The sequence below is a fragment of the Pseudophryne corroboree genome, chromosome 7 (genome assembly GCF_028390025.1).
Source record: "Pseudophryne corroboree isolate aPseCor3 chromosome 7, aPseCor3.hap2, whole genome shotgun sequence".
Lineage (NCBI taxonomy): Eukaryota > Metazoa > Chordata > Amphibia > Anura > Myobatrachidae > Pseudophryne > Pseudophryne corroboree.
The window spans coordinates 318,456,260-318,483,051 of NC_086450.1; the positions used below are offsets into that span (position 1 = coordinate 318,456,260).

At 47.4% G+C, this 26,792-nt stretch overlaps 1 long non-coding RNA gene across 1 annotated transcript; it reads right to left on the reverse strand.

Moving 5' to 3' along the window:
* Positions 1 to 16,925: 16,925 nt before the first annotated feature.
* On the reverse strand, positions 16,926 to 21,079 carry LOC134943635 (uncharacterized). The gene is made up of 3 exons (XR_010181648.1): positions 20,915 to 21,079; positions 19,876 to 19,977; positions 16,926 to 17,949 (listed from the first exon to the last, which is right to left on the reverse strand). It is a non-coding gene; the product is annotated as an uncharacterized LOC134943635 (long non-coding RNA).
* Between the last annotated feature and the right edge of the window lie 5,713 nt (positions 21,080 to 26,792).

The following is a 26,792-nucleotide window of genomic DNA, read 5'->3' on the forward strand; positions in this document are numbered from 1 at the left end:
CCTGACGTAATTTTGCATCAGTGTCCTATGTGTTGTGAAGGACCGCTGCTCCCCTTTCTATAATACTGCTAGGATCCATGGATAGAGATTCCTGTTAGAAACAAAGAGAAAGAGGGTGCTCCATAGTGCATAAAAGTTTTATTTAACACACAGGTTTAAAAAAAACTTCCAGTAGGAGAAACCCGTACCAGGTAAAGTAGCACTGTGGGCTGGCTACCACATGATTTATATACAAAATATCCAGGCAATCTCGTCCCGAAGAAACACCAGTCACTGTTCACGACTCATCACGCTGTCTGCACACTTGCACAGCACAGCGGTGATCCACGGGCAGCATGGTCTTTGCAGCGGTCAGGAGAAGCCAGGAACAGATGGAGTGTGCATCACTAGGCCCCACCCTAACCCGTTTCGTCAGAGGATGCCCTCTGACAAAGTCTCTATGACAAAAATGCGTTAGTCGGGGCCTAGTGATGCGCATTCTATTAGATCCTGGCTAAATACATATTTTATTATGCTAAAAAAGGGGTATATTGAGTAAAACATTTCAAAGAAAAATTGTAATTACAATAATCCACTACTACTAAGGTACCTAATATCGATATACAACACAAACAGTATGAACGAAAGACAGACCAATATTCAGTGTAAATAAGAGTCAATGGGGCATATTCAATTGGGAGCAAATTTTCCAAATCAGTTGTATGAGATTTTTGGTATTCAGTTGGGTGTGGTGGGTTGTTTTGAGCACCTTCAGAGCAAGTCCAATTTTTCCTAAAATTTTTATTTTTAGGAAAACTTGTTGGTACTTGCTGCTGGACTCCTTGGATGCCCCCTGTAATGGCTAATTAAGTTCTGTCAGGGTACTGCTGGTGTCTGTGTGTGGGGGGGTGCTGCTGGTGTCTCTGTGTGTGGGGGGAGGTGCTGCTGGTGTGTGTGGTAGGTGCTGGTGTGTGTGTGGGAGGTGCTGCCGGTGTGTGTGGCAGGTGCTGTTGGTGTCTTTGTGGGGGTGCTGCTGGTGTCTGGGTGTGTGCGGGGGGGGGGGGGGAGGGGGTGCTGCTGGTGTCTGGGGGTGTGTGTGGGGGGGGTGCTGCTGGTGTCTGGGTGTGTGGGGGGGAGTGCTGCTGGTGTCTGTCTATGTGTGGGGAGTACTGCTGGTGTTTGTGTGTGGAGTACTGCTGGTGTCTGTGTGGTTGGGGAGTGCTGCTGGTGTCTGTCTGGGGAGTGCTGCTGGTGTCTGTGTTTGGGGAGTGCTGCTGGTGTCTGTGTGGGGGGGAGTACTGATGGTGTCTGTGTGTGGGGAGGGAGTACTGCTGGTGTCTTGTGTGTATGGGGAGTACTGCTGGTGTCTGTGTGTGGGGAGCCCTGCTGGTGTTTGTGTGTCTGGGGAGTACTGCTGGTGTGTGTGTGTGTGTGTGTGTGTGTGTGTGTGTGTGTGTGTGTGTGTGTGTGTGTGTGTGTGTGTGTGTGTGTGTGTGTGTGTGTGTGTGTGTGTGTGTGTGTGTGTGTGTGTGTGTGTGTTGCATTTTTCATGTTTTGTTGCCTTACAACCTGGAATTAAAATGGATTATTTCAAGGTTTGCTTCATTTCATTCACAGAACATGCCTACAACTTTTTTAATTGTGAAGTAAGCAACAAATAGGACAAAATAACAGACAACTTCAGCGTGCATAACTATTCACTCCCCCTAAAGTGAGTACTTTCTAGAGCCACCTTTTGCGGCAATTACAGCTGCAAGTCGCTTTGGATAAGTCTCTATGAGCTTGCCACATCTTGCCACTGCGATTTTTGCCCATTCCTCAAGTCAAAACTGCTCCAGCTCTTTCATATTGGACGGTTTCCGCTTGTCTGACCACAGATTCTCAATTGGATTGAGATCTGGGCTTTGACTAGGCCATTCCAACACATTTAAATGTTTCCCTTTAAACCACTCGAGTGTTGCTTTTAGCAGTATGCTTCGGGTCATTGTCCTGCTGGAAGGTGAACCTCCGTCCCAGTCTCAAATCACAGGCAGACTGAAACAGGTTTTGCTCAAGAATATCCCTGTATTTGGCACCATCCATCTTTCCCCCGACTCGAAACAGTTTCCCAGTCCCTGCTGCTGAAAGACATCCCCACAGCATGATGCTGCCACCACCATGTTTCACTGTGGGGATGGTGTTCTTGGGGTGATAGGATGTGTTGGGTTTGCGCCAGACATAGCGTTTTTCCTTGGTGGACGAAAAGTTAAATTTTAGTCTCACCTGACAAGAGCACCTTCCTCCATACATTTGGGGAGTCGTCCACATGACTTTTGGCAAACTCAAAACGTGCCTTCTTATTTTTAACACTAAGTAATGTTTTTTTTTCTGGCCATTCTTCCATAAAGCCCAGCTCTATGGAGTGTACGGCTTATTGTGGTCACGTGCGCAGATACACCAGTCTCTGCTGTGGAACTCTGCAGCTCCTTCTTCAGGGTTACCTTTTGGTCTCTGTGCTGCCTCTCTGATTAATGCCCTCCTTGCCTGGTCTGTGAGTTTTGGTGGCCGGCCCTCTCTTGGCAGGTTTGTTGTGGTACCATATTCTTTCCATTTGAAGAGGATGGATTTGATAGTGCTCCGGGGGATCATCAAAGATTTGGATATTTTTTTTATAACCCAACCCTGACTTGTACTTCTCAACAACTTTGTCCCTGACTTGTTTGGAGAGTTGCTTGGTCTTCATGGTGTGATGCCTCTTGCTTAGTGGTGTTGCAGCCTCTGGGGCCTTTCAGAAAAGGTGTGTTTATACTGACAGATCATGTGACACTTAGATTGCACACAGGTGGACTTCATGTCACTAATTATGTGACTTCTGAAGGTAATTGGTTGCACCAGAACTTTTCAGGGGCTTCATAGCAAATGGGGTGAATACATATGCACTTACCAATTTTCCAATTTTTAATTATAAAAATTATTTTTTATATAAATTTTTCTCATTTCACTTCACCAACTTAGACTATTTTGTACAGATCCATCACATAAAATTCAGATAAAAAAAAATGCAAATTACAGGTTGTAATGAAACAAAGTAGGTAAAAAGCCAAGGGGGGCACTGTATGTGTGGGGAGTGCTGCTGGTGTCTGGGCTGGGCTGCCAAGAGAAATTCTGGGCCCCGTTACAACAACTTTCTGGGCCCCCAGACCCTCACTGGAGGGGGTGTGAGCACAGCATGCTGAGGGCATGGCCACTCCTCCTTGGGGTCGTGGAAAGCACATCAGAAGCACCCACTCACAGGAGCATGGCATGCCTCCCAGCCAAGGTAGTAGAGAGCCTGGCTGGGCCCAGGTACGTTTCAGGGGGCATGGCCTAATCAGAGAAGGCGTGGACCTGGGCCCCTCTATGAGACCTGGGCCCAGGTAATTTGGGGGGGTGCTGCTGGTGTCTGTGTGTGTGGGTGGAGGGGATGCTGCTGGTGTGTGTGTGGGGTACTACTGCTCTGTGTTTGTGAGGGTGCTGCTGGTGTCTGTATGTCTGGGGAGTACTGCTGGTGGGTGGGTGGGTGGGTGGGTGTGTGTGTGTGTGAGTGAGTGTGTGTGTGTGTGCGTGAGAAAGAAAATTGGCACCCCCTCCCCCATTTTATTAATGGGGACATTAGGGACATAATGTGCATGCCATGTGGGGACATTTATTTATTTAATTTTATATATATATATATATATATATATATACACACACATACACACATTTATAGACCACAGCAAGAGAATTGATTTGGACGCAAGTCCTCTTTATACCACATTCATGCCCTTAACTTGAGAACTCGTTGTTATTCAGTTACAATACCCTTCATTAAATAACACATTACACTATACTGCCATACCCAGTCATCAAACATATAACCTGTTGAATTCTAATTAAACACCCTACTCATTGAGCTATTTGATCCTGCATAAAAACTATGAACACTATATGAAGCTACTGGTACTATGAAAAATAATAATCAGCATTGCAGTTGAGCAGATCTATGTAGTGTGCAGCCACACATCCAATCTCTTGCAGCCACACACTACATAGATCTGCTCAGCCGCAATGCTGAAGTACAAGTTAAGCTTCTATTAAGTAGAATTCTCTAGCTAGAGGCTCATACACACTAAATGAGCCCCCACCGTCGCAGATATCGGCAGCAGCGGGGACCCGGCATGGTGCTGGCATCGGTAAGTGCATACACACTTGCCGATACCAGCAGGTAAAAGGGTGAAGGTATGTTTGGGGGGGGGGGGCAGTGGTGGTGGGGGGGACGCCTATGCTGCAGCATAGCTGCCATCAACGAGGACCTCCCTCGCCTGTACATGTTCAGACGAGGGCGGGGGTCGTTAACAATGCGCGGATAACGACATTGAGTATACACACTAGACGAGATTGTAAGAGATCTCACTCAGATTGGCCCTTCTGAGCGATATCTTTTATTTTCTCATCTGGTGTGTATGGGCCTTTAGAATTATCTACCTTTCTACGCAAGGGCAGATAGCTCAATGAATAGATTGTCTGACTGCAATGCCACAGGCAAAGGGTTTGATTCCCAGGTATGTCAGCATCTTAAAATGTAATAAAGGACAGTGTGACTGTATAACAAAGAAATGTCAAGTTGAGTTCATTAATCAATAAGTATTAGTGACAAAAAGGGTGGGGTAGGAGACAGGGGCGGTCAGGAGATGCTGGGCTTCAAAAAGGGGGGAAGCTGCAAGTGAAAGTAATAAAACAGATAATTGACAAGTGCCACCAACAGCGCCTCCTACCCTGAAGCGCTATGTGCGGTGTTCCCTCCGCACACACCAAGTTCCAGACCTGATCTAGGGCATGAAGGCAGGAGGTGAGGAGAGGTGATGAGTGGTGCTATGCAGCCGGTAATCCAGGGCAGCAGGCTGATTTTAACACTTTTTTTTTTTCCTCTACCCCACAAAAAAAACTTGTGACCGTGGCTATCATGCCAGCGCATAACAGTGGTATTTGAAAAATGGTTGTGATGCCCATGTAATTATTTGGGCAATTAAATATGCCCCAGTTTGTTTGTCACTCTCTCAATTGATATTTCATAGAGGATAAAGCAATCCATGTTTTATTTGTGGTACGGAACTTCCCATCACTTTGCCCAGTGTTGTGTCTGTTGTGCGCAACTGTTGCAGTCCCCCAAAATGTTGCAGTCCCAGCACTAGTATAACTGTACAATGACTGCCCACACGATTAGGGGACAAACCTGCCATGCGTCTCACCTTTTGTGGTATGCGGTATCTCCAGGTCACTCGCTGGGGTCCGGTGTTCTGTCTCCCCCCTTCTACTGCCGGTGGGTGCAGTGATACAGTCCTCTCCCTCTTCTGGACACATTCATTGGTGAGAAAACTGTATAGTTATTTAAAGCAACTTTACAGTATTGAAACCTTACACAGTTCATGTATTGTACTTTATGCAGAGATTCATCATTTACAAGCAGTTTTAGAAGTACTCATTCCAGAAGCGCTGTAGCAGACTATGGGGACATTATAAAACCCTCTAAAAAAGAGAGAACTGAAGGAGGTATCCACAGAAACCAATCAGATCCCAACTATCCTTTATCTTGTACATTATTGAAAATGATAGGTAGATTCTGAGTGGTTGCTATGTGTAACACCTCCAATTATACTTAATATGAGGGTTAGGCAACCAGTGGCGGGATTTAGTTGGCATCCCGATGTACGTGATCCCTGCTGTCAGAAGACCGGCTCTGGAATCCCAACAGCTGTCAGAATGCCGACACAGGAATCCCAGTAGCCGACATATGTAAGTATCGGGGAGGTTAGGGTTAGGCTTCGGGAAGGCAGGGTTAAGGGGAAGAAAATAAGAATTTACTTACCGATAATTCTATTTCTCGGAGTCCGTAGTGGATGCTGGGGTTCCTGAAAGGACCATGGGGAATAGCGGCTCCGCAGGAGACAGGGCACAAAAGTAAAGCTTTTACAGGTCAGGTGGTGTGTACTGGCTCCTCCCCCCATGACCCTCCTCCAGACTCCAGTTAGGTACTGTGCCCGGACGAGCGTACACAATAAGGGAGGATTTTGAATCCCGGGTAAGACTCATACCAGCCACACCAATCACACCGTACAACTTGTGATCTAAACCCAGTTAACAGTATGATAACAGAGGAGCCTCTGAAAGATGGCTTCCTAAACAATAACCCGAATTAGTTAACAATAACTATGTACAAGTATTGCAGATAATCCGCACTTGGGATGGGCGCCCAGCATCCACTACGGACTCCGAGAAATAGAATTATCGGTAAGTAAATTCTTATTTTCTCTATCGTCCTAAGTGGATGCTGGGGTTCCTGAAAGGACCATGGGGATTATACCAAAGCTCCCAAACGGGCGGGAGAGTGCGGATGACTCTGCAGCACCGAATGAGAGAACTCCAGGTCCTCCTTTGCCAGGGTATCAAATTTGTAAAAATTTACAAACGTGTTCTCCCCTGACCACGTAGCTGCTCGGCAGAGTAGTAATGCCGAGACCCCTCGGGCAGCCGCCCAAGATGAGCCCACCTTCCTTGCGGAATGGGCCTTAACAGATTTAGGCTGTGGCAGGCCTGCCACAGAATGTACAAGTTGAATTTTGTTACAAATCCAACGAGCAATCGACTGCTTAGAAGCAGGTGCACCCAACTTGTTGGGTGCATACAGTATAAACAGCGAGTCAGATTTTCTGACTCCAGCCGTCCTTTAAATGTATATTTTTAAGGCTCTGACAACGTCCAACAACTTGGAGTCCTTCAAGTCGTCTGTAGCCGCAGGCACTACAATAGGCTGGTTCAGGTGAAATGCTGATACCACCTTAGGGAGAAAATGCGGACGCGTCCGCAGCTCTGCCCTATGTCGAATGGAAAATTAAATAAGGGCTTTTATAAAACAAAGCCGCCAGTTCAGATACTCTCCCGGCCGAAGCCAGGGCCAGTAACATAGTCACTTTCCATGTGAGATATTTCAAATCCACCTTCTTTAGTGGTTCAAACCAATTTGATTTGAGGAAATCTAAAACTACATTTAGATCCCACGGTGCCACCTTAGGCACCACAGGAGGCTGTATATGCAGTACTCCTTTGATAAAAATCTGGACCTCAGGGACTGAGGCCAATTCTTTTTGGAAGAATATTGATAGGGCCGAAATTTGAACCTTAATAGATCCCAATTTGAGACCCATAGACAATCCTGATTGCAGGAAATGTAGGAAAACGACCCAGTTGAAATTCCTCCATCGGAGCACTCCGCTGCTCGCACCACGCAACATATTTTCGCCAAATACGGCGATAATGCTTCGCGGTGACTTCCTTCCTTGCCTTTATCAAGGTAGGAATGACTTCTTCTGGAATGCCTTTTCCTTTTAGGATCTGGCATTCAAAACGCCATGCCGTCAAACGCAGCCGCGGTAAGTCTTGAAAAAGACAAGTACCCTGCTGAAGCAGGTCCCTTCTCAGAAGTAGAGGCCACGGAGCGTCCGTGACCATCTCTTGAAGTTCCGGGTACCAAGTCCTTCTTGGCCAATCCGGAGCCACTAGTCTTACTCCACTTTGCCGTATAATCCTCAATACCTTTGGTATGAGAGGCAGAGGAGGAAACACATATACCGACTGGTACACCCAAGATGTTACCAGCGCGTCCACAGCTATTGCCTGCGGATCTCTTGACCTGGCGCAATACCTGTCCAGTGTTTTGTTGAGGCGAGACGCCATCATGTCCACCATTGGTTTTACCCAACGGTTTAATAGCATGTGGAAAACTTCTGGATGAAGTCTCCACTCTCCCGGGTGAAGGTCGTGTCTGCTGAGGAAGTCTGCTTCCCAGTTGTCCACGCCCGGGATGAATACTGCTGACAGTGCTATCACGTGATTCTCCGCCCAGCGAAGGATCCTGGCAGCTTCTGCCATTGCCCTCCTGCTTCTTGTGCCGCCCTGTCTGTTTACATGGGCGACTGCCGTGATGTTGTCCGACTGGATCAACACCGGTCTTCCTTGAAGCAGAGGTTCCGCCTGGCTTAGAGCATTGTAGATTGCTCTTAGTTCCAGAATGCTTATGTGAAGAGACTTTTTCAGGCTCGACCACACTCCCTGGAAATTTCTTCCCTGTGTGACTGCTCCCCAGCCTCTCTGGCTGGCACCCGTGGTCACCAGGATCCAATCCTGCATGCCGAATCTGCGGCCCTCCAATAGATGAGCCTCCTGCAACCACCACAGAAGGGATACCCTTGTCCTCGGCGACAGGGTTATCCGCAGGTGCATCTGAAGATGCGACCCTGACCATTTGTCCAACAGATCCCTTTGCATGGAATCTGCCGAAAGGGATTGCTTCGTAAGAAGCTACCATTTTTTCCCAGGACTCTTGTGCATTGATGTACAGACACCTTTCCTGGTTTTAGGAGGTTCCTGACCAGGTCAGATAACTCCTTGGCTTTTTCTTCGGGAAGAAAAACCTTTTCTGAACTGTGTCCAGAATCATCCCCAGGAACAGCAGACGAGTTGTCGGCATTAATTGGGATTTTGGAATATTCAGAATCCATCCGTGCTGCTTTAGCACCTCTTGAGATAGTGCTAAACCCATCTCTAGCTGTTCTCTGGACCTTGCCCTTATTAGGAGATAGTCCAAGTATGGGATAATTAATACGCCTTTTCTTCGAAGAAGAAATATTATCTCGGCCATTACCTTTGTAAAGACCCGAGGTGCCGTGGACAAACCAAACGGCAGCGTCTGAAACTGATAGTGACAGTTTTGTACAACGAACCTGAGGTACCCCTGTGTGAGGGGTAATTGGAACGTGGAGATACGCATCCTTGATGTCCAAGGATACCATAAAGTCCCCTTCTTCCAGGTTCGCTATCACTGCTCTGAGTGACTCCATCTTGAACTTGAACTTCTTTATGTACAGGTTCAAGGACTTCAGATTTAGAATAGGCCTTACCGAGCCATCCGGCTTCGGTACCACAAAAAGAGTGGAATAATACCCCTTCCCTTGTTGTAGAAGAGGTACCTTGACTATCACCTGCTGAGAATACAGCTTGTGAATGGCTTCCAAAACCGTCTCCCTTTCTGAGGGGGACGTTGGTAAAGCAGACTTCAGGAAACGGCGAGGTGGCTCTGTCTCTAATTTCAACCTGTACCCCTGAGATATTATCTGCAGGATCCAGGGATTTACCTGCGAGTGAGCCCACTGCGCGCTGTAATTCTTGAGACGACCGCCTACCGCCCCCGAGTCCGCTTGCGAAGCCCCAGCGTCATGCTGAGGCTTTTGTAGAAACCGGGGAGGGCTTCTGTTCCTGGGAAGGAGCTGCCTGTTGCTGTCTCTTCCCTCGTCCTCTGCCTCGTGGCAGATATGAATAGCCCTTTGCTCTCTTATTTTTAAAGGAACGAAAAGGCTGCGATTGAAAGGTCGGTGCCTTTTTCTGTTGGGGAGTGACTTGAGGTAGAAAGGTGGATTTCCCGGCCGTAGCCGTGGCCACCAAATCCGATAGACCGACCCCAAATAACTCCTCTACGCATCGCCTGTCCACTGTCGTGTCCATAAAGCTCTTCTGGCCGAAATGGACATAGCACTTACCCGTGATGCCAGTGTGCAGATATCTCTCTGTGCATCACGCATATAAAGAAATGCATCCTTTATTTGTTCTAACGACAGTAAAATATTGTCCCTGTCCAGGGTATCAATATTTTCGATCAGGGACTCTGACCAAACTACCCCAGCACTGCACATCCAGGCAGTCGCAATAGCTGGTCGTAGTATAACACCTGCATGTGTGTATATACCTTTTTGGATATTTTCCATCCTCCTATCTGATGGATCTTTAAGTGCGGCCGTCTCAGGAGAGGGTAACGCCACTTGTTTTGATAAGCGTGTTAGCGCTTTGTCCACCCTAGGAGGTGTTTCCCAGCGCTCCCTAACCTCTGGCGGGAAAGGGTATAAAGCCAATAACTTCTTTGAAATTAGCAGTTTTTTATCGGGGCACCCCACGCTTCATCACACACGTCATTTAATTCTTCTGATTCGGTAAAAACTACTGGTAGTTTTTTCACACCCCACATAATACCCTGTTTAGTGGTACCTGTAGTATCAGCTAAATGTAACATCTCCTTTATTGCCAAAATCATATAACGTGTGGCCCTTTTGGAAAATACGGTTGATTCGTCACCTTCACTACCGGAATCAGTGCCTGTGTCTGGGTCTGTGTCGACCGACTGAGGCAAGGGGCGTTTTACAGCCCCTGACGGTGTTTGAGGCGCCTGGACAGGCACTAAGTGAGTGTCCGGCCGCCTCATGTCGGCAAACGACTGCTTAAGCGAGTTGACGCTATCCCGTAATTCCACAAATAAAGGCATCCATTCTGGTGTCGACCCCCTAGAAGGTGACATCCTCATATTTGGCAATTGCTCCGCCTCCACACCAATAACGTCCTCATACATGTCGACACACACGTACCGACACACAGCAGACACACAGGGAATGCTCTATACGAAGACAGGACCCACTAGCCCTTTGGGGAGACAGAGGGAGAGTCTGCCAGCACACACCAAAAAGCGCTATATATGACAGGGATAGCCTTATGATTAAGTGCTCCCTTATAGCTGCTTTTATATTAATATATTGCCATTTATTTTGCCCCCCCTCTCTGTTATACCCTGTTTCTGTAGTGCAGTGCAGGGGAGAGACCTGGGAGCCTTCCTGACCAGCGGAGCTGTGACAGAAAATGGCGCCGTGTGCTGAGGAGATAGGCCCCGCCCCTTTTCCGGCGGGCTCGTCTCCCGCTATTTAGTACATTTAGGCAGGGGTAAATATCTCCATATAGCCTCTGGGGCTATATGTGAGGTATTTTTAGCCTTTTTAAAGGTTTACATTTGCCTCCCAGGGCGCCCCCCCCCAGCGCCCTGCACCCTCAGTAACTGCCGTGTGAAGTGTGCTGAGAGGAAAATGGCGCACAGCTGCAGTGCTGTGCGCTACCTTAAGAAGACTGCAGGAGTCTTCAGCCGCCGATTCTGGACCTCTTCTTGCTTCAGCATCTGTGAGGGGGCCGGCGGCGTGGCTCCGGTGACCATCCAGGCTGTACCTGTGATCGTCCCTCTGGAGCTTCATGTCCAGTAGCCAAGAAGCCAATCCATCCTGCACGCAGGTGAGTTCACTTCTTCTCCCCTCTGTCCCTCGTTGCAGTGATCCTGTTGCCAGCAGGAATCACTGTAAAATAAAAAACCTAAGCTAAACTCTCTAAGCAGCTCTTTATGAGAGCCACCTAGAATTGCACCCTTCTCGGCCGGGCACAAAAATCTAACTGGAGTCTGGAGGAGGGTCATGGGGGGAGGAGCCAGTACACACCACCTGACCTGTAAAAGCTTTACTTTTGTGCCCTGTCTCCTGCGGAGCCGCTATTCCCCATGGTCCTTTCAGGAACCCCAGCATCCACTTAGGACGATAGAGAAAGTATGAATACTTACCATAAATGTGTCTGGATCCTGGTCGTAAATGTGTCCCTATATAACTTCTGATATCCTTTTAAGTTTTATTTAAATAATAGAATGCCTATATGAGGGAACCCTGGCAATTATACAAGTCCTTCAACACTTTCAAAAGGAATTATGTAACACCGCTCCAATTATAATTTATAGTAAATGGGAGTGACATTCTCTTTCCAAATATGACAACATCAAATCGCTAAATGGACCTATTTATATATACACTTAGTTGTCACATCAGTAGCATAATCTATTAAAGCATACAGAACAGCAAGCAAAATCGCAATCTGAAGTCAGCCTGAACCAGCATCTACTTTATACCATGAAGTTATTAATCATTTTTAGAGGAAGTTTGGAGTACAATAATTGCCCTAGTCCCTATATTATATAAGGTTACCACATTAATAAAACTCCTCTTTTCTGTTTCCTTGGTATGTAAGGTGTTCTTTCATACTTGGCGTGTAATTTATTTTCAGACACTTCTATTTTGCAATAATAAACACTCTGTAGAATGGCTATTGTGTTTTGCAGGTTGTAATCTTCTTACCATTACAGCATCTCATTTTGTACTGATACTCCACCAAAGAACATATGCTGTCTTAGCATATATGTCCCATGTTTCACCTTGAATAATTGAAATCCAGTTCATGAAAGATTCAGTGATTCTGTATTTAATAAAAGAAGTTGAGTATAATGGATTGATAAATTCCATTTTATTTCTGGATGACTGAGTGCACTGTGTGATAATATGTGTAGTACAGTAGTTTGAATAAATGCCAAGTCGAACAAGGAATACAGTATGCCTGTGACAGATAGTTGCGTAGAAATAAAATCCCTTATGTTGTCACCCCTACCTGTACATAATAACATATAACACAGCAATTGTAAGATACATACGGCAACCAAGTACAGCTTAAAGGGACCATTTTTCAATCAGTTCTGCCCTGAAAATCCACGAAAACTGACCTCTCAACAGTCGTACCGATATTTTTCTGTGGGGATATTATTTAGAAAAATTTGAGAAGCGTAGCTTTTATCTGCTGGTTTTGTAATGTGTGGCTGGGATTTGTAGTGCTGTAAAACCAACCCATATAGTTTTGCTGATAATGAAGCTATTGCCATGATGTATGCTGGGTGAATTAGATAGTTAATCCTAGGTGCGACCATGTTTTAAATTCTGGGAAATTATAATTTGAAATAAACAGAAGAACCCTCAGATTAGCCATCCATTTATTAACCACAGTGCCGTGGCTGTTCTCCCCAATGCCCTGTGCCATAGCCAGTCCTAATCAATTTTATGCCATAGGCAAGATTTTGGCTGGTTTGCCCTAGTACTGCTACTAATTCCACCTCTGACCCAGCACAGCACCCATCACCCCTCACCCATAGCAATCCTCATCCACAGAGCAGTAACGTAGACATTTTGGTGCTCTGTGCTAGCTTAGCACTGGTGCCCCCACCATCCGTATTTTAAATAGGGAAAGCGTGCGATAGTGTCCCATATTCACGTTACGCCTCACAGTAGTGCCCCTTATACACATAATGACAAACAACAGTATGTGGAAGTAGGTGTGCAATGTGTGTTGTGCTATGTATGTGTGTGGAATGTGTATGTGTTTGGTGTAGTATGTATATGCAGTAGTGGATCTTGCCACGAACAAGCAGGACTTTTGCCCGGGGCGCCGCCTTCCGCAGGGCGCCGCACCATGGCAAGATCCGCTGCTGCTGTGCCCGCCGCTGCCCGCAGTCCGCTGTGAAGGGAAACTAGACTCTACGCGTCTAGTTTCCCTTCGTCGGCTGCCCGTTGTGAAGGGAAACTAGACGCTACGCGTCTAGTTTCCCTTCGTGGAGAGGACCTTTACTGTAATGATGTGCGGTGCGCGTTGATGTCATCGCGCACCGCACAGCAAAGGTCCTCTCCACGAAGGGAACTAGACGCTTAGCGTCTAGTTTTCCTTCGTTTAGAGGACCTTTGCTGTGCGGTGCGCGATGACGTCATTGCGCACCGCACATCCTACTACAGTACAGGGGGCGTAACTGACCACGCCCCCTGTATGAAGCCACGCCCCCTAATGCCGCCCGGGGCGCAAGAAGCCCCGGAACCGGCCCTGTGTATATGTGTGCAAAACCGAACTCCTCACCTTCCCGACCCCCAAGTAAATCTTGCATTTGCCCCTGGCACCCCCCACAAAGTCAGTCTTACCAATATATCTTTGTAACTTCTCCTGGCGATCTTCTCCAGATGCAGGGGTAGATATTGGGGTGAGGGTGCCCCTGCCTAATTTTATCATTTTCATTGATTGGTTATAAGCCCTCATTTGATGATAGCCAATTTAAGAGAACAATTAAAAAAAATCCATTTACTATAACATATTTTATTTTACATTATGTATACTGTATTTACTAAGTAGGACAGCTCACAGGGGCAGTATGTACATGTCCAATCCATTTACACTCCTGTACTGGCATAAGGTACAGTACACTGGAAATATTTTGCAGTTACTTGAACATTTCAGTCTGACAGTACCAACACATGCATCCAACTGCTGCCCCCAACAAGTGCCACCCCTAGGCATGTGCCTCACGAGAAATTCACCACTGTCCAAATGGGTCCCTCTCATGTCCTGGTCTCCACTGCAGGTGCCTGAAATTCCGGTGTGTGTTGACCCACACACACCGGCATGGCCTCATCAGCAGCAGCAGCACACCAGCCAGGAGTCACTCATTGGGGCAGTCGCCGGGGGCATTGCAACATTAAGCCCTGCCCCCTTGCATCTCAATTTGTGGGTTTATAAAGGGGCGTTGCTTATATGGTGAACCACGGCAAGCAGCTGCAGCACCGAGCATACCAAAAAATTCTGGTCATTAATGTGTCCCACAAAACCACAGCTGCCCCTGTTAGGCTGAGCTGGCCCTAGGCTTGGCATGACAGGGAGATATTCTCGTGCAGCACTTGTCTCTTGTCACTGAGGAGGAGCCAGAGGTGGAGACAGACAAGTCTTCGGAGACAACCTAACATCTGCTGGTATGCTGGGCTCACCCTTGAAGTGATGAAAACTGGGTTGGGCTGCAAGACCACGACTCTCAGCACAAGGGCACGGTCCTTTCAGCTGTGCACATGGGGGCGGTATTTAGTGCATCATGTGTCCTTGATCCCAGTGACATCCCTGGTTTAAAAATCCTAAAACAAAACTCTAGAACGTTTTGGAGTGTGATGTGAAAACCATGTTTAAGACTTAATTTATAATTAAAAAATAATTCATTTGTCCATAGAATTGTGTGTGATGAGGTTTTTTAAAATTACTCTCCAGTTAAAAAATGGTGTGTGTGCAAATCATCCTGTATTTGCTACTACATGTTATTGGTGCTAAGGTCGACTGCAAATATACAATTATTATTTTTTTATATAGTGCCACTAATTTACACTGTGCTGTACAGAAAATATGGGCGAGTTGGCCGGAGCTGCGGTTGCCGGCCAAACTCAGACATTTTTTAAAAGTGACAAACAATTACAAGGCATGGTTTTGGCCAAGTTTGGCCAGTAACCCGCATCTCCAGCCAACTCAAATGGCATTACATCATGCCGTAAAAATCATTCATATCAGCGTTGCACTAGTGTTAAGTTTTGTCCAGTGCTTAAAGTGGTCCTAGAGAGGTGGTGGAACTCCCCCCCCCCCTCCCCCCCGGCGCCCCCCAAAAAGGGGCATGGTCTCAAAAAGAAAGGGGTGTGGTCACACAATAGTAATAATGCCCACAGTAGTAGCACCCCTAATACACATAATGCCCACAGTAGTAGCACTCCGTAATACACAATGCCCACAGCAGAAGCGCCCCTTTTACAATGCCCATAGTAGTAGTGCTCCTTATGCAATGTCCACTGTACTGGTAGTGCCCCTTATATAGAGCCCATAGTAGTGGTGCCCTTTATGTAATGCCCCCAGTAGTAGTGCCCCTTATGTCCCCAGGAGTGATGCCCCTCATGAAGTGCCCCCTTTACAATGCCCTCATTAGTAGTGCCCCCATTAGTAATGCCCTTAATGGTAATGCCCCTGTGTAGTATTGCCCCCAGTAGTAATGTTGCCTGTAGTAATGCCCCCAGTCGTTTAGCATCCAGTAGTTTAGCCCCAGTAGTTATGCCCCCAGTGGTTATGACCCCAGTAGTTTACCCCCACTTTAGTTTAGCCTCCCAGTGGTAATGCCCCCAGTAGTTTAGCCCCTGTAGTTTAGTCCTTATGTAGTTTGTCCCATGTAGTTTAGCCCCCCAATAGTAATGCCCCAGTAGTTTGGCCCCATGTAGTTTGCCCCAAGTAGTAATGCCCCCAGTAGTAATGGCCTCCTGTAGTTTGCCCCCTTGTAGTTTAGCCCCCCTGTAGTAATGCCCGAGTAGTTTAGCACCCAGTAGTTATGCCCCTGTAGTTATGCCCCCAGTAGTAATGCGCCCCTGTAATTATGTCCCCAGTAGTAATGTGCCCCTGTAAATTGCCCCCAGTAGTTAGCCCCATGTAGTAATGCCCCCAGTAGTTTGCCCCCTTGTAGTTTGCCCCCTTGTAGTTTAGCCCCCAGTAGTAATGCCCCCCTGTAGTAATGCCCCCAGTAGTTATGCCCCAAGTAGTAATGACCCCAGTAGTAATGCCCCCTGTAGTTATGCCCCCAGTAGTAATGCGCCCCTGTAGTTATGCCCACAGTAGTAATGCGCCCCTGTAGTTATGCCCACAGTAGTAATGCGCCCCTGTAGTTTGTTCCCAGTAGTTTGCCACCTTGTAATTTGCCCTTAGTAGTAATGCCCTCCTGTAGTAAAGCCCCCAGTAGTTTAGCCCCTGTAGTTATGACCCCAGAAGTTTGCCCCAAGTAGTAATGCCCCCTGTAGTTATGCCCCCAGTAGTTATGTCCCCAGTAGTAATGCGCTCCTGTAGTTATACCCCCAGTAGTAATGTGCTGCTGTAGTTATGCCCCCAGTAGTAATGTGCTGCTGTAGTTATGCCCCCAGTAGTAATGTGCCCCTGTAGTTATGTCCCCAGTAGTAATGCACACCTGTAGTTTGTCCCCAGTAGTTTGCCCCCTTGTAGTTAGCCCCCTGTAGCTTGCCCCAGTGGTTAGCCCCCTGTAGCTTGCCCCCAGTAGATTGCCCCCAGTGGTTTGCCCCCTGTAGCTTGACCCAGTAGTTTGCCCCTCCTGGCGTCCGCTCCCCGGAACTATGAGAGAGACGTCATGACGTCTCTCCCATAGTGCGCACTGACAGAGCCGGAAGCCAGAGCTCAGTAGTGAGCTCCTGGCGCTGTGAAGAGAGAGCTCGGCGCCCGCTAGTAACACAATCTCAGCGGGCGCCCGGCATCTCCCTGCGGCGCCAGGCACACATCGGGTGAGGTGAGCCAGAGGAGGCGGAACTGCGTTCCTTCTCCAAGTGGAACTGACAGTACGCAGTTCCGCCCCACTCTGGCTCACTTTAACCCCTGGTTTTGTCAGAATACAATTACCCTACCAGAATGTTTTGGAGCATGGCAGGAAATCCGGAGCACAAGAAGGAAACACATACAAGCACAGGGAGAACATAAAATCTACACACAGAGAGACCATAAGAAGGCATTTAATTCATGACCTCTGCCTCTGCTGTAATAACTGGGCTACCTCTAATACAATTGATTAATGTGAATCAGATGTAGTACTAATAACATGTACAGATAACTAGTACCCCTTTCAGACTGCCACCTATGGACATGGGCTATTGGTACACGAGCGCGCATAACCCGTGTTCAGGTGCGGTTTGAAAGGTGCAAGTGTTGAAATACCGGTTCAAGCGACCCGGTATTTCAACCCTGGTCGCAAGCTGGGTTGAACTCGTGTTCAACCCGGCTCACTGTGCGGTGTGAATGGGAACCGGTCAATGTGACCGGTTTCCTGTTCACTGTGTGTGTACAGGCGGCGCTTGGAGATCATGTGACCTCCAAGCACCGTCACCTAATCCCAGATATTTACCTTCGGGATCCCGGTGGTCGGTGTTCTGGCACAAGTGTCCTTAGCAGTTTCGGGATTCTGGCGGTGGTCACATGACCACTGGGATGGCAAACGCATCCCGTTTTTACAGCCCCATGTTGAATCCATGTCATGAAGAATTCAGACTGTTCTGGGGAAAAAGGGGGTTTCTAGCCAGTAATTGAAAGGTGTATCTAATAAACCAGCTCCTAACCCTGGCATATGGATAGCTTTTCTTCCATGGACTGACAATCGGCCACATTCTATTGCTGTAGGATATGTACTGCAGCAAGTCCTGTTAACAAAAAAACAACAACCCACAACAGGCCAGTGGGCTTAGCATCAGAGATTTCCAGTGTAATGATGGTACATTACTTTGTGTTCCTGCTCCACAATGTCATCACTTTCCTGAGCAGTAACAGATAGCAGCTCAGTTACACTTGTGACTCTTCTGCCTTCAAACAGTGCCGTATGTTTTCCTCATTCTCCTTTAGTTATCACACATAATTCTGCAGGAGATACAGGCATTCTATTAAAAATATAATAATGGAAAAGAACAATCATGTTTACATAATTTAAGATAATATAAATGATTTCATTGTAAATATATTTCATTAATTCATTGCTTTCAGTTCCACAGAAGAGATAAGATCTTGGACAGCTGCCATAAAATTGCAAAGCCTCAACTCCCATATTTCCTCCATGACACAGGAAACGTCTAATACTGTACATGTTGTTCTCTAACGAGTAGTTCAGTCCCCTTCAGTGGCGTAAGTTCGTCCTAGTCGCCCGGAGGCATGATACATTTTGGTGCCCCCCTACACATACACACACATACCATATGTAGCTATCCGGCACCCAGGGTGAACAGTAGCAGCGTGCTCAGGTACCTTTCCCAATAGTAATATAGATACACATAGAAAGTGGACGCACTCCAAGTCAGTCATTACAATAAAACAGACACCAGCATACCATTATAGTACACCTACAGTGCTCCCTCACCCGCCAGGTCTCCATGGAGATGCTTTGGCGCAGCGGTGTGCCAATATAATTAGTGTTCACTGTGGTATTTTTTTTTAGGGCAGGGTGCTGATCACGGGGAGGGCACATTTTTCATTCGGGAGGGCACATTTTTAAGTTAGATGGGCAAACTTAGGTACATACTATAATGCTTGGTGCTCCCATTCCTATGGCCAAAACATGGACAGTGCGCACCGAAGGTGCGCAGCAAAAATCTAGGGGCGTTGTTTCGTGGGGAAGGTAGTGCCCCTAATACACATTGCACCAGTTAGAACCTCCTATACACACTGCGCCAGGTAGAGCACGTTATACATATTGCGCCAGATAGAGCACATTATACACATTGCGTCAGATAGAGCACATTATACACATTGCGTCAGGTAGGGAGCACTGAGGCACATTGCACCAGGTAGAGAGCACTGAGACACATTGCACCAGGTAAAGAGCACTGAGGCACAATGCACCAGGTAGAGAGCACTGAGATACATTGCACCAGGTAGAGAGCACTGAGATACATTGCACCAGGTAGAGAGCACTGAGACACACTGCACCAGGTAGAGAGCACTGAGGCACACTGCACCAGGTAGAGAGCACTGAGGCACACTGCACCAGGTAGAGAGCACTGAGGCACACTGCACCAGGTAGAGAGCACTGAGGCACACTGCACCAGGTAGAGAGCACTGAGGCACACTGCACCAGGTAGAGAGCACTGAGGCACACTGCACCAGGTAGAGAGCACTGAGGCACACTGCACCAGGCAGAGAGCACTGAGGCACACTGCACCAGGTAAAGAGCACTGAGGCACACTGCACCAGGTAAAGAGCACTGAGGCACACTGCACCAGGTAGAGAGCACTGAGGCACACTGCACCAGGTAGAGAGCACTGAGGCACACTGCACCAGGTAGAGAGCACTGAGGCACACTGCACCAGGTAGAGAGCACTGAGGCACACTGCACCAGGTAGAGAGCACTGAGGCACACTGCACCAGGTAGAGAGCACTGAGGCACACTGCACCAGGTAGAGAGCACTGAGGCACACTGCACCAGGTAGAGAGCACTGAGGCACACTGCACCAGGTAGAGAGCACTCAGGCACACTGCACCAGGTAGGGAGCACTGAGGCACACTGCACCAGGTAGGGAGCACTGAGGCACACTGCACCAGGTAGAGAGCACTGAGGCACACTGCACCAGGTAGAGAGCACTCAGGAACACTGCACCAGGTAGGGAGCACTGAGGCACACTGCACCAGGTAGGGAGCACTGAGGCACACTGCACCAGGTAGAGAGCACTGAGGCACACTGCACCAGGTAGAGAGCACTGAGATACATTGCACCAGGTAGAGAGCACTGAGATTAATGTTTACAGCTGCAAAATACTAGGTTAATTTAGCCCAGGGGGACTCTCATGTACGTACCGGGTCTGGCGGCGCACGGCTGGCCGACGTGGAGGGGTCCGGCAGGCAGCAAACGGCGGGGCGGCAGGGCGCACAAAAACTGGCAGGGCGGGATTCAGCTGTCTAAAAAAGGGGCAGACACCTAGCGTGAACACTAGATATATATTAAAAAAAACACAAACGCCTCATTCACTTAAACACTCACACACGTCTCACTTAAACACACACGCCTCTCACTTACATACACATGCCTCTCACTTACACACACCTCTCACACACGTGCCTCTCACTTACACACACCTCTCACACAAGTGCCTCTCATATACACATGCCTCTCACTTACATACACATGCCTCTCACTTATAGGCCCTACACACATAGCGATTTCACTGCACGATATGAACGATCTTGTTCATTAATGAACGAGATATCGTTCATATCGTGCAGTGTGGAGTCCCCAGCGATGAACGATGTGCGGCCCCGCGCTCGTTCATCGCTGGGGCCATGTCGGCTGTGCATGCAGGCCAATATGGACGAGATCGTCCATATTTGCCTGCAAGTCTACGGAGCCGAGTGACGGGGGGAGTGAAGAAACTTCACTCCCCCCGTCACTGCCCCCCCCGCCGCCGGGTCGCTCGTCGGCCGTATCGGCCGTCGGGCACCTTGGTGGCGCATCGCCTAGTGTGTAGGGCCCCTTACATACACATGCCTCTCACACACACACACACACACACACACACACACACACACACACACACACACACACACACACACACACACACATGCCTCTCACTTACATACACATGCCTCCCACTTACATACACATGCCTCACACACACACACACACACACACACACACACACACATATGCCTCTCACTTACATACACATACATGCCTCTCACACACATGCCACTCTCACACACACATCACACATGCCTCTTTTACTTGAATGTACAACTTTCCTTAAAAACACACACACCTCACTTAAAAACAAGCACACACAAAACACAGTACTTCCCCCCCAAATACACCTCTCCCCCACCCCCACACAGTGCCTACCTTTGGCTATCATCCAGAGCATGGAGGTAGAGATGGCTACTGACTCACTGTCTCAACACAGTGACTGGAATCATCAGGAAGTGTGAATGATTCGAGTCACTCACTGTTTAATGAGTCGAGACAGCTGCAGCAGCAGCCTCTCTCAGTCAGAGGGAGGAGACTCAGTGTGTCCTTTAGTCAGTGTGTTCTGCTGAGTGTCTTTAGCTGTGATTGGCCAGAGGCTATACCAGGTGACACCCAGTGGGAGGGGGGAGGGAGCAGTCACGACTCACCAGTCAGTGAGTGCTGTGCTGCTGTACCTGATCCATTTCATGAATCATGATTCATCCTGAGTCTGCCAGTGAGTTGAGACAGTTGTACACTGTGTAGACTCAGTGACTCAGTGGATGGATCTGATTCATGCAGCATAAGCCTGCAGGAGGTGGAGCCCCTGTGGTACAGGGCTCTCAGCTCAGTGCTCACTGATCCTGCTCAGTGTGATTGTGGGTGGCAAACTCCCTGGAGGCTAGATAGTGAATAATATAATAAATCCAAGCCCACCTAAAATCATCCAATTAGCAAAGTATGCAAAATAAAAAATACAATTTTTATTTGGTTTAGTTACAGACTGAATGATGTGTTGCATGGCTGTTAAGCTTTCTCTCCTCAACCAGAAGTAATGTGCATATTCTGTAACTAGTATGCAATAAGTGGTTATTAATAATATATCAACATAACAGTGCAGAGCCGGCCCTAACCAATATGATGCCCTAGGCAAGATTTTGGCTGATGCCCCCTAGCATCACCGCTAGTTCCGCCTCTGAACCCCTTTCCCAGCACCATACCCCCCACCCATAGCAGTCCTTTTTTTGTTTTCCTACCCCCTGTAATTTAAATAAGAACAGTGTGCACATTCGGCTCACAGCCCAAAAAGGTATGTGTTTTTGCTGGCAAGGGGCATGGCCACACAATATTACCCCCAATTCAACTTATGCCTCACAGTAGTGCAACTTCACAATTTATAATGCGATAGTGTCCCTTATTCACATTACATCACACAGTAGTACCACTTTGCCTTATATACGTTACTCCTCACAGTAGTGCCCCACATTCACATAACATCATACTGAATTGCTCCTTATTCACATTACACCACACCATATTGCTCTTTATTCTCATTACACCACACCATATTGATTCTTATTCACATTACACCACACCATATTGCTTTTTATCCACATTAGACCACACAGTAGTGCGCTTTCTATATGTTATGCTACACAGTAGAGCACCTTATACACATAATGCCACACATTGGTAATGCATTTATACACATAGTACCACACATAATTTCAATTACACATATGCCGCACATTGTTAATGCCCTTATACACATAATGACACACATAATGTCCCTTACACATATGCCGCACATTATTAGTGCCCTTATACACATAATGGCACGCATAGTGCCCCTTACACATATGTTACACAATATTAATGCCCTTATACACATAATGACACATCTAGTTCCTGGCATGAGTCAATTGGCAGCTCTGATAACGTCAGGTGCCTATTTTTTATGAAAATGTCTTATTTGCATTGCTATGTGACTAGGATGCACAAGCAGCTTCTGCTGATTAAAATGGTATGCAGCATGCCTATATACTGTGTGCGACTGTGGCTGTATCTGCATACAAAATGCTACACACAGAATATAGGCATGCTGCATATAATTTTAATCAGCAGAAGCTGCTTGTGCCGCTAGGCATACCAGATGCCCTAGGCAATTGCCTAGTTTGCCTATGCCTAGGACCGGCTCTGTAACAGTGAATCTATGTTAATATATTATATATAAGCAGCTGCCTCCCCCAGATACACTGCACAATCACTGCAGCTGAATAACTCCCTCCATGAGTCCAGAACTGATCTGCCAGCACTGGCAACTCACTGATTCATGTGCAGTCTCTGCAATACATTCCAATACAAATGAGTCATGACTCATGTGCCGAGACACTGACTCGAGACACTTCACTGAACTGAGTCATGTGTCTCAACTCAGTTCAGTGAATCACTTTGCCCATGACTACATGGAGGAGCAGAGAGTTCTGAGCTTCCCTCGGCTGGCTTACTAAGGGCCCGGGAGGAGCTGTGCTCTGGAGCTCCCCCTAGCTGCAGCCAGTGCCATCTCTCTCTACAGGAGGCAGCTTCCGTGTCACTGACACAGCTCCTCCATCTGCAATAGCAGCGCAGTTCTCAGGCTGCGGGAGACAGTGGAGGAGATGCGCCCCCTTGTGGCCAGGAGCCCGGCGGCAGCCGACTCCACTGCCTCCCACAGTTCCGCCCCTGGTCCCCTTAGTATGCTAGGAATACATTTTTATTTTACTAAATCTTCATAGTACTATAAGTAAATTAAACAACACCAATACAAACAATTATACCTGTTTGTTCACATACAAAATACAGGATTTGGAGGTTAGCACATTTATGTACAGAATCACCAAGATTCGTATGTCGGGTACAGGCTATTATTCTTTTTTACTTGGCCCATCTCAGCAGGGCCGTAACTAGGTGTGTGCGGAGTGTGCTCCGCACATAGCGCTGCAGTGTAGGGGGCGCTGATGCCAGCATTTGTCAATTATGAATTATCTAATTACTTTCACTTGCAGCTTCCTCCCTTTTTGAAGCCCAGCATCTAATGACCGTCCTGTCTCCTACCCCCACCACTTTTGGCCTTAATACAATACAGCATTCATGGACTTAACTTGATAGCTTTTTGTTGTTCAGTCGCACTTTCTCTGGGAAAAATTTTGTCATGTCCCATGCGCCTTATGTCCCTATTGAAAAAATGCGCAGAGGGTGAAGGGGGCAGCAGGAACGCCAATTCTCTTTCTGCCACAGGGCACCAAAAAGTCTAGTTATGTCTCTGCCTCTCAGTAACCCCAAAACACACACATAGGGGATAAATGTCAGATTAACTTCTCCTGGAGGAACCCAGAACAACTTCCACCCTCTCCCTTTATTAATATAATCTGTCTTGTTCACAACCTGGGATTTGAATTACCTGCATTTTTAATTAACAATGATATACGTTGCACACATATATTTACAGAGAATATTATTATTTGAACCCAGGTAAATTTGCAGCATTGCGGAAACTGTGTTTCTCACAGAGAGTATACTATAAAGCATCAGATAGGCTGATAAGTCATTTTCTCTTTGGTATGCAATCACTTAGTATTTTGGTACCTTGCACTATGCACATTTGCGCTTCACCTACCTTGGTACCCTAGTGGGTGTCTATCCCAGTCCATGTTTTTTTTTTACATATTTCAGAATAAAATATTCAGGGGGAAAAATACTACGTATCATAGCCGCAATGCGAAACATCCTGCCACTTATTGGGTACATACCGGCATTAATAACACTGATTTGTACCTAGAAATGCGATTACTATCGCAAAGGACAGCTCTCCCGATAAGAGTTGTCCTTTGTGATCACAGGACTTCCGTGTTTAGGGCCCAGGACTTCTTCTGTGCATGCGCAGATTGGCTGGGAGTGATCTGATCAAATCCCTCTCTGAGAGGAATGCAAAGAGAGTTACCCACCTGGTCCAAGCTCCGGAATGTATCAGATTTTTGGAGTTTTCGCTGTATTTTCACCTTTAGTACATCCCACCCTGGGACTTTTTACCAGTTTCACTGCATCCCTACGTATTAGTTGGCTGATTACACTCTTTGTTATACTTTATCTAGCATTAACTAACTGTCTGGATTTAGCAACACAGGAAATAAATAGCACTACAGTGTACTAGTGCACTTGTTTACAACTACTGGTCATCATAGAGCTTTTTCCCAGCCAGATATCTCAGGTTCTGTCTGACTTAAAGTTTTTGTGAGGGTACTCTCCCCTTTCCATTACTTTGCGCAGAACCATAGATATCTGCCTTCCAGCAACTGGTCCCAGTAGCGCATGCAGGGGGTTTCCGAGTACCCAGACCCCCCCCCCCCCCCCCCCCCCCCCCGATGGACTAAACTATTTTTTCAGAGACGGAGACAACCTTGTCTCCATCTCCGCACCAGCCGTGCACCCTCACCCCAATGCTGCTGCCTGGCCACCCCAGTGCTGGGCGGCGCGGAAACTCTTCCTCATTGTCAGAGCTGTACTTGCGGCGTGCTGCCCGGCCACCGCTGGTTCAGCTGTCAGTGCTTCCACGTCAGGTGGCTTTCATATCCATTCCACCTGACACGGAAGCTCAGACAGCACGCCGCTAGTACAGCACAGTGAGGAAGAGTTTCTGCACCGCCCACACTTCCAGTAGTCATGGAGGAGCTACTGTAGCAGCAACTGTGAAGTATGGGGGAAAGGGAGGTTGCGTGTATGCCCTGTGTGTTTTTAAAACTGCTGCTGTGTGTGTGTACGAAGTACAGTATGCAACGTGTGTGTGTATATGCCCTGTTGTTTTTTTAAGCATGCTGTGTGTGTGTGTGCATGCTACATGTATGTGTGCACATGTGCATATGCTGCGTGTTTGTAAGTATGCTGTGTGTGTGTATTGTCTGTAAGCTGTGTGCTACACATATTCTTTGTCTCCCTCACTATATATATATATATATATATATATATATATGTACACCGTGTGTATGTATGTATATATATATATATATATTCAATATGTATGCATGCATCCATAGATGTGTGTGTGTGTATAGATAGATATATAGATAGATATTTATATGGACTCCCCCCAAAAAAAATTTTTTAAAAAAATCCTGCGTTTGTCCCTGGGTCCCTGCTCCAGCTCCAGTTCCACACGCCTTGTATGCAGTTTTATATTTTCGTCAGTTGATTGCTCTGGCTCCTCAACTCTGACCCCCAAGTCCCCAGTACCTCCTGAAAGGAGATATCTGCAGTGAGACAAGCTGCCCTCCCACTGGAAAATGATGAATATTAATCCTACTCCACTATCCACCGCTCCCCGCGTATTTCTACACACCCTGTCACCCTGGAAGTCATGTACCGGGGCCCCTTCATTTAGCCGAATGCACACTTCTACAGTTTAATGTTCTCCCTCTCGCCCCATTTCCCACCATCTGTGCAGTAAAGGAATGATTAGTAGGCCCTGATCTACATTTATTATAGTCATAATTCCTGGTGTGGTTGGATTTACGCAGGAGTTACAGCTGGATTTAATAGCAGACTCTGGGGGTAATTCACAGTTGATCGCAGCAGCAAATTTGTTAGCAGTTGGGCAAAACCATGGGCCTAATTCAGACCTGGTCGCATGCAGGTGTTTTTTTTGCACTGCTGCGACCAGGTAATCTCTGCCTACGGCGGAGGGGTAATCGCTGTGCAGGGGTGCAATCAGCTGTGCAGTGAGCTGCACAAACAAAGTTTGTGCAGTTTCTGCACAGCCCAGGACTTACTCAGCCGCTGCGACGATCCGGGCCGGTGCTGACGTCAGGAATCCTCCTCCGAACAGCTGGGCACGCCTGCGTTTTTCCGGACACTCCCTGGAAACGGTGAGTTGCCGCCCACGAACGCCTTCTGCCTTTCAATCTTCTTGCGATCGCCAGTGCGATTGCTTTCTTCATTAGTTCTGTTGCTGCCCAGTGATCCCTGTTGCCGGCGGCTGACGCACCTGCACATTGCGGTTCATACGCATGCGCTGCTCAGACCTGATCACACGGCTGCGAAAAAAGTCAGTGTGCGATCGGGTCTGAATGACCCCCCATGTGCAGTGCAGGGGGCAGATATAACATGTGCAGAGAGAGTTAGATTTGGGTGGGGTGTGTTCAAACTGAAATCTAAAATGCAGTGTAAAAATAAAGCAGCCAGTATTTACCCTGCACAGAAACAATATAACCCAACCCAAATCTAACTCCCTCTGCAAATGTTA